This window comes from Aedes aegypti, unplaced genomic scaffold (genome assembly GCF_002204515.2).
Source record: "Aedes aegypti strain LVP_AGWG unplaced genomic scaffold, AaegL5.0 Primary Assembly AGWG_AaegL5_hic_scaff_445_PBJ_arrow, whole genome shotgun sequence".
Classification (NCBI taxonomy): domain Eukaryota; kingdom Metazoa; phylum Arthropoda; class Insecta; order Diptera; family Culicidae; genus Aedes; species Aedes aegypti.
The window spans coordinates 118,643-126,789 of record NW_018736115.1 but is presented as its reverse complement, the minus strand read 5'-3'; positions in this window follow the sequence as shown (position 1 = coordinate 126,789).

The window sequence follows — 8,147 nt, the reverse complement described above, 5'->3', positions numbered from 1 at the left end:
ATGAAAAATATCACATTTTACGATGTTGTTCTGAATGTTCATTCTTCTTAATTTTATCGCATGTTTGATACCATGTTCGACGGAAACCATGAAAAATGAATGTATTTTGAGACACTGGTGCAATAATTACAAAGATAACATATAACAAATCAAGCTGTCCGAAACTGGGGGACAGGAGGTGCTTGACCCAAAATTGTAATTTGTCCGTATTTGGTTCAATTATGGTACAAAATACATTTATACTATCAAATTAGGATTATTTTCGAACATGCTTGCGTGATCCAAAGTATTTTTTCATATTCAAAACAATTACTAAGAAGGCTCAATATTAAGGCGATACGTCAATTTTTTTGAGATTTTCAAACTTTTCTACTTTTTTAAAAAGGCATGCATATTTCAAGGTTGTGTTATTCTACGCAAACATTAGTCTCCATAATAGCTTTCTTTCCTTCTAATACACCATCTTGATTGGACCATGATTTCTCAATATTTTGACTTTGTCCGGTATTGGGTGCTGTCCGGTACTGGGGGATCTCCCCTACTTTAGAAAATTCTTCCAATGATATCTCTGAAACTAGTAATCCGATTTCAATGAAAATTTGAAGGCTTATGATTGAATGTCAGAGCTTTCATTAGCCGATAAAAGAACTTAAATCGGTTCAAAAATGGCTGAGATATCGATCAAAATGCAGACAGTTGAAAATATTAGAATATGCTTTTTCTAGTACTTCACGATACTGTTTGAATCATAACTCTGTAACGAAATGTCCGATCGCAATGAAATTCAATAGCGTTCTATGGGAATGTTGTAGCTTTCTTTTAGAGCTAAAAGTGTTTAAATCGTTGACAAACGGCTGAGATAATTGAGTGACATTTTTTGTAACACACACACACACACATACACACGCACATACACACACACATACACACACACGGACATGTGCTCAGTTCGTCGAGCTCTATTGATTGGTATATGAGACTTGGCCCTCCGGGCCTCGGATCAAAAGTCGGTTTTTCAAGCGATCTTTATACCCTTCTTATGGTTGTAAGAAGGGTAAAAAACAGACGAATTTATATGATTTAAAATTGTTTTATTGAAAATTTACACTGAGATATTTTCTTGAGGAATGCGCAGAAAATTACTGACATAATTTTGATTTTCCTCGGTGGATTTTTACTTATTGTACCCAAATCCTTGGGCAACTTGGCGCAACTCGCATACAGTTAACTGGATTTCTATTTGATCCCTTGTGAGATTTTAACATATTCCTGCAGCAGTACTTCTTGGGAAGATTCTTGAAGGTTATCTGACTAGCTTTTCTGATAGTTCCAGGTGAAATTCATCCCACGGTATACAATGGGCTATGAAACCCATTGGAAAGTGTCTTGAAATATTCACAGAAGCCGCCAAAATTGCTTGCTATATTCCTTACAATATCTTCCAAAAATTGCCTGGCAAAAATATCTTCACGAGTAGATCCATACAGAAGATCATAGAAGATATTATATGGAACGCAGACGTGATATGTGTGAGACCCTATCAAGGATATCTATTGATAAATGTAAAATTTTTCGAAGGATTTTCCTAAACCGCTAATTAGGTTCCTTGCCAAGGTGGAAATCACGAAGCATCTTACGCGTGTAAACCAACGCAAAACAAACAAGCCAGACTCGCAAACAAATTTGATGAGAGTAGGTTTGCACCCGCCTGCACGGGAGAACATACCAGGACAAATATTAAAATGTTCGTGAACATTTACTCGCGTGCAACTAAACAGGGTGAGATTTATTATGGTTTTGACAGACAAATCAAGTGTACATCCATCAAATCGACAGTAAACTACAAGTTTGTAATAAAAGTCCCTTGAAGTCTAGAAAGCTCAGTGGCCTTTTCTACCAAAAGCCCAATTGACTTCGAACAGCTCCGAATACGTACACGAAAAGATTTATCATCGACAGATTACAGCACTCGCGAGTAGACTAATCCTTTGTGAGATCTATTTAGATATGCTGGGAAAAACGAAAAAGAATATGTTTTTGTAATTGTAGTTAATTGAATATGATCCTTTTTCTGATCTGCATTTAAGTCACCTTATACTAAAAACCAATCAAATCGTTTTTATTTGTTTAACAAAAAATGATTTCTACAATTTTTGTTTGCAGGGGTCCGCGGATATTTGTAGAACTTGAAAGGGGCCACAGCTCCAAAAAGATTGGGAACTACTGGCCTAGACGGTTCTTATAAGGCCTCTGACGAGATTTTGTATAGATTTCTGCAGATTGACAGCGAATTCTTTCAATAATCCAAAACAAATGTCATGGCTAGTTCTTTGATGAATAATAAATAAAGAGATCCTTTAGGTATTCTTGTAAAGTATTTGACTAGATTATTAATATGTTCATTGAATCTTTTGAAGATTACTTGGAAGATGCAATCTTGGATTCATGTGATAAGTTTTAGCCAGCTGCATAGGAGAACAATAACATGTATTTGGAAATATTGTTTTGTTAAAAGATCTTTTCTTGGATCCAACATGAGATTCATCACAGATCCATCATTTCTCCATAAATCAGGCATAAGCCATGTCTAACGCATAATTCTTAAGGCATTCTTAGAAGGTAATAGGTTGGCTATTGAACTTAGCCCTTTTGTGAAAGTTTAGATGCACAAGTATATTATTCCATAATTTCTCTGAACTTCCTACGAGTTCCAGGGGGTAACGGTGTTTTAGATATTTCAGCAAATCAGCATTGTTTTTTTCATAAGGGCCTATCTGCATTCATCGATTTCTCTTCATCGTTGTTTCCTTTGCGTTATTACAGAAAACTGATTCTGTTGTCGTAGGATGAAGAATCACTATATCTTCTTCATTAATAAGAAATATTGCAGATTTATTTTGCAAAGTTATTAGCGGAAGAGAGGATCGATGAAGATGTGCAGAAATATTTTAAATCTTTTTGTCCATAACCCTTTTAAAATGTAAACCGTTTTTTTTTAATTGTATTAAAATTAATTCATAAATAAATTAGATCATGTCCGAACTATCTTGTGATCCTATGCGACTTAACTTATGATAACAAATGTATATTTGACAGCTGCTACGGATTGATTCGGCTTACTTCGTACAAGTGTACGGGACGAAACAAAATGTTCAAATGAACTCAGAAAAAAATGTTTTATGCGAGGAAACCTATCAATCTGATTAGTTTATCCACGGTGTTTTGCGGGTTTGATGTAATTAGTAAGAATACACGAGATGTAACGTGAACTTTCATGCGATATCTGGTTGTCTGGGTAGAAATGTAACAGGGACATGATCAGAATCAAAATATGTACAATGTTTGTAATTTAAAGACATGGCGTTACTTGTAAGAAAAATGTATAAACAAATACATAATATATCATTTTGAAACATATTTTGAATACCCAAGTTTGGGAGACAACCCTTATATTTGTCTCTAATCTGTAGTTTAATGCAAGTTTGAAAAAATCTTGAAAGACTAACTACAATGGGGTTTCTGCAAGTCACATTTATATTAGAAATTTATGCATGTATGATAATAAAATACTCTGAAATATCTCTTGACTCAGATTCTTTATTTTACAAAGTCCAATGAAACAGCCGTTAGTTAGATGTTCTTCACTTTCATCTATGCCAGTCTCCTGATAAAAAAAAATTGGTGGTTTTTCAATAATGAGTTCATGCAGTTTTCAGTAAATGTATTACTCAGTGTATTATTTGTTATTTAAGACCAACCGAATTTCTTTTTCCATTTTTTAAAAGTCTAAAAATGAACAAGCCATCAAATTTGGATAATCTATGAACAAAATACCGTCCATCTTGCTTATTTCAAACCGTTAGTACAGTACAAATTTGAGGTCGATAGATTTATTTAAAATGTTCAATCTTTCAATTTGATGATTACCTTGTAAAATTTTTGACTCTAACAACGTGCCCCCTTCAAGTATGGTGACAATTTGTGTCTGTGGAGTTCATGAAAACTGCCAGAGAAATTTCAAGAGAAACTACTATTAAAATAATTTTCTAGACTAATTTCAAAGAAAAAATCCAGTAGAATCTACTATATTAATTGTTAGGAAAATCTTTTTTAATTATAACTTTTATTATAAAGGGTTGCCAGAGAGTTTACTACTAAAAAGAAATTTTCAAACCAATTCTGGAACATTTTAATATTATTGATGCCCTGAAACTATTTTGAAAAGCGTTGATGTGGAAGTCCTTTTTGAATCACACCTCGTCAAATTTCACTTCGTGATGAGATGTAATGGCTGTAATCATGTGAATCTAAATGTTATTATGTGTACAGATTTAATTTATTTTAATCGTTCAAATGTCAAACTTATATAATATTGTTGCGTAATAAAATTGTGTCTTATTCAGAATAGTAAGATCTTTAGAGCAAGCTACAAAAATCTAGAAGTTTTTAATCACTATAAACAACTCAATTTTCTCAGGATTTGTACAATATCTTCTTATGCAAAAGTTGAGCGATTTCATTCGTATTACAAAAATTCCTCAAAATGAAATTCCTAAATTGGTTTCAAAGAAATATTATGAAAAAAAAGCATTTGCATGAGAACGAACATTGTACAAGTGCTTCTTAAGAATTCTAAAAAGGGGGGACGGACCTGCTGTAGTGGTTAGAACACACTCCTCTCACGCCGAGGACCTGGGATTGAATCCCATCCCCAAAATAGTCACTAAAAATTTCAGTGACGTTTTCCTTCGGAAGGGAAGTAAAGTCGTTGGTCCCGAGATGAACTAGCCCAGGGCTAAAAATCTCGTTAATAAAGATATGAAAAAAAAAGAATTCTAAAGTCTAAAGGTTAAGCAATTTCATAAGACATTACAATCAGAAGGAAATCTTAGAGGAATTTCATGAAAAAGTTTTACATGAAATTTTATGTTTTTTTTTTCTGTTAAAAAACATTTGCAGGATATCCAGGTCTTCTTATGATTTTATTCAAAGGCGTTTTTATAAAGTACATATTACAATAATCATAAAGAAATATTGGAGGAAATTCATAAATAAGTTTTGAGAAATTATATAAAACTTTTGGGAAAAAAAGATAAAACTTCAAAGAGTTCCTTCTGGAAGAATTAAAACAACTCCTTTGCTTGGAAATACCAGCCAGAGAATTGGCTTGTTTAGGAGTACCTAGTTTTTTACATATTATAAGGGCCCATTCACAAATTTCATATAGCTGAAGGGGGTGGGTGGGAATCCTCAAAATGTTACGGTACATACAAAATTCGAAAACTGTTCATACAAAAAGCGTTACGAGGGGATGGGTGGGTGTCAAAAACGACTATTTTTGGCGTAATGAAATTTGTGAATAGACCCTAATTCTATGTTAAAAATTGAGCCGAAACTTAATGTTTCATAATTGTCAGTGTTCTGAAAATATTTTTTAAACACGTTTGAAGTTAATATGGAAATTGCGTTTGCATCATCCCTCGCGATTTTCTACGGAATGAGCTGTCATGAAAATTGAAATGTCATTGAGTATAAAGATTATAATTTTCATTAATCATTAATCTATATTATGTGTTAATTAAGATATTGAATAGCAATAAAATTGTGTTATATGTACTTAGAAAAATGTGCTTTTTCGATCTAGCTACGAAAATCTGTGATTTTTTAATTGCTAAACAAACTGAAAAGAAAAAAAACGTATGGATGGATTCCAAAAGAATCGCTTGACAGGATTAAAACATAACTCCTCTATTATATTATGGAGAAAACTCAAAAGCAATTAATAAAGAAATTCTAAATGCTCAATTCATTCTATGCGGAACAATTCCATGAAGAACTTTTAGATAAATTCTAGAAGAAACTTTTGCTGGATTTACCAAAAACTGGTAATTTAATGGAACTATAGTAACTATAGGTTCGAATTACATAATTAAATCCAGAAAAAAACACTGGATGAATAACAGAAATGTTTCATAAATTAATATTCATATAAATTCAATTTGATAAAAGTACGCTAAAAATACATGAGAAACTCATGGAACATCTAGAGACGTTTCTAAAGGAATTGCGGGAAAAAGTCAAAAGCAAGTCTTGTGGAAAATATTGCAGAATTCTATAATGTCAGGAAAATATCCTCATGTAGTTTTATAAGAAACTCATGGAAAAAATACAATAATCTCCCAAAAAAAGCTATAAGGTATTCCTTTATGATGATCTTTATGATAAAAGCAACTCTTTAAGTAATACCATAAAAAAACTGAGGTGGTTTATTATATTGCGTTTTGCATAGGGGCATATGTTTATGGGCCATAATAACACCAGTATCTTCACACTTTCAAATGATTTTAGAACATTTAAAATAGTTAGTGAAGACTGAAGATTTACAAAACTGTCGTAGAAAACCATACACGAATTTCAAAGCTTTTATGATCCATGCGAGAAGACTGAGTATTTCTGGAGTAACGTTTGCGTCTTCTTAAAACATTGGAAGTTGTTAGAAATTTGTGGTAAAAACTGAAGATTTCTAGGAATTTTTGACAGTTTTTAAAAATATTAAAATTATTTTTAAATTATCAAGAAAACTAAAAAAAAATAAAAATTGCATAGTTCTTTATTTTTTCTCTATTTTGTTTTGCTGTTTTAATATAATTTAATATTGTTTCGAATATAATTATTTGATTGATTTGTCAATGGTTCTACCGTCAATGTTGTTAGACATAAAATTATAACTATAATTGTGCTACCATTAAAAATAAAAGCATTAAGGAATTCCTTAAGCTACATGAATTTCAGAAGAAGCAATCTTCGCAGAACTTGAAGATGAATGTAGTAGAATTCCCGAAGCGCTTTTTAAGAGAAAATTAACCTAAAATAGATTTCAACCAAATGTCCAGAAGATAAATCCCTTGCGAATTATCTGCAAGTATTTCTAAACAAGGAATCTGTTTCTAGGATTTTCAGTACACCAGGAGAATTTTTAAATTTACCAGAGGGTTTCCTGAAGCGGGTTTGTTGAATCTTTGCATCTAAGATTTCCCCAAAGCAAAAACAATGAAAACTCATATTTCCGTTAAATATTTGAATAGAAATTCCGTTTAAAATACTACCTCAAATGTTCATTATATATCGATCCGTTGTAGTATACTTAAATTATATATATTTATGTATAATTCAATAATATATTCTTTTGTTATTTTTTTAGATCGGCACGAAAAACTTGAACGAGCTTTACGATTCATTTCACTCTTGGCTGGAAGAAACTAATCACTACCTGAAGTGCCTGCAGGCTTGATTTTAATCTCTGTCCACTGCGGGTTCTCGGACTATCACATGAAGTGCTCCAGTCGTTATGCTGCATTATTTTAAAGTTTTTGAAGCAATAAAAATGGAATAAATAATGTAAACTTATTGTATTTTGTTTGAAACATATCTTATCTTACCACCATAAAATTCCCTTTAATGGTTGATTAAATTGCTTAAATCGATTCCAAAAATTATAAGACTCAATAACTTAGTCTGTGGGTAAAACCCAATTTAACATCATAACCATTATTTAAAAGCGAAAAAAGATTAAAAAGCAATTTAATCAACCATTGAGAAGAATTTGGGATCGCTTTTTTTTCGTACGGGGGATTTGCGATCGCTATGATTACATAGATTTTATATTACATCGCATCGATTACATCGTATTTTGTACGTTGAATATATTACATCGGAAAAATTACATCGGTCGCTTTCATTACACCAATAGCCCGCGAGTACGTCGGGCTGTGTAATATTACACAACCGAGGGAACGACTTGGTTGCAGCAGTTTCGATGTAATATTCAACAACTTTTTTTGCTGTGTACTGTGCAAAAGGATAGGACAAGAAACGGTCAAGGAATGATTCCTCCACCGAAATTACTTGAGTTGTACGCTGCTACTTCTCAGCTGATTTCGTCGGTAACGCCTGATGTACAAATCAAATGGAGCTGTCACTTTTCCGTACGGAAAAAATGTGCCGCTCAATTATTCCGCAAGTAAAAGTGACACTTCGCTCATACTGGATCGGCTGTCAAAATTACTTTGGTAAAAAAGAGAAATTTTACTTGAGCGCTTTTCGTTTCAGGTGCATACTACGCATAAAGTTTTATGGTAATGTTGACA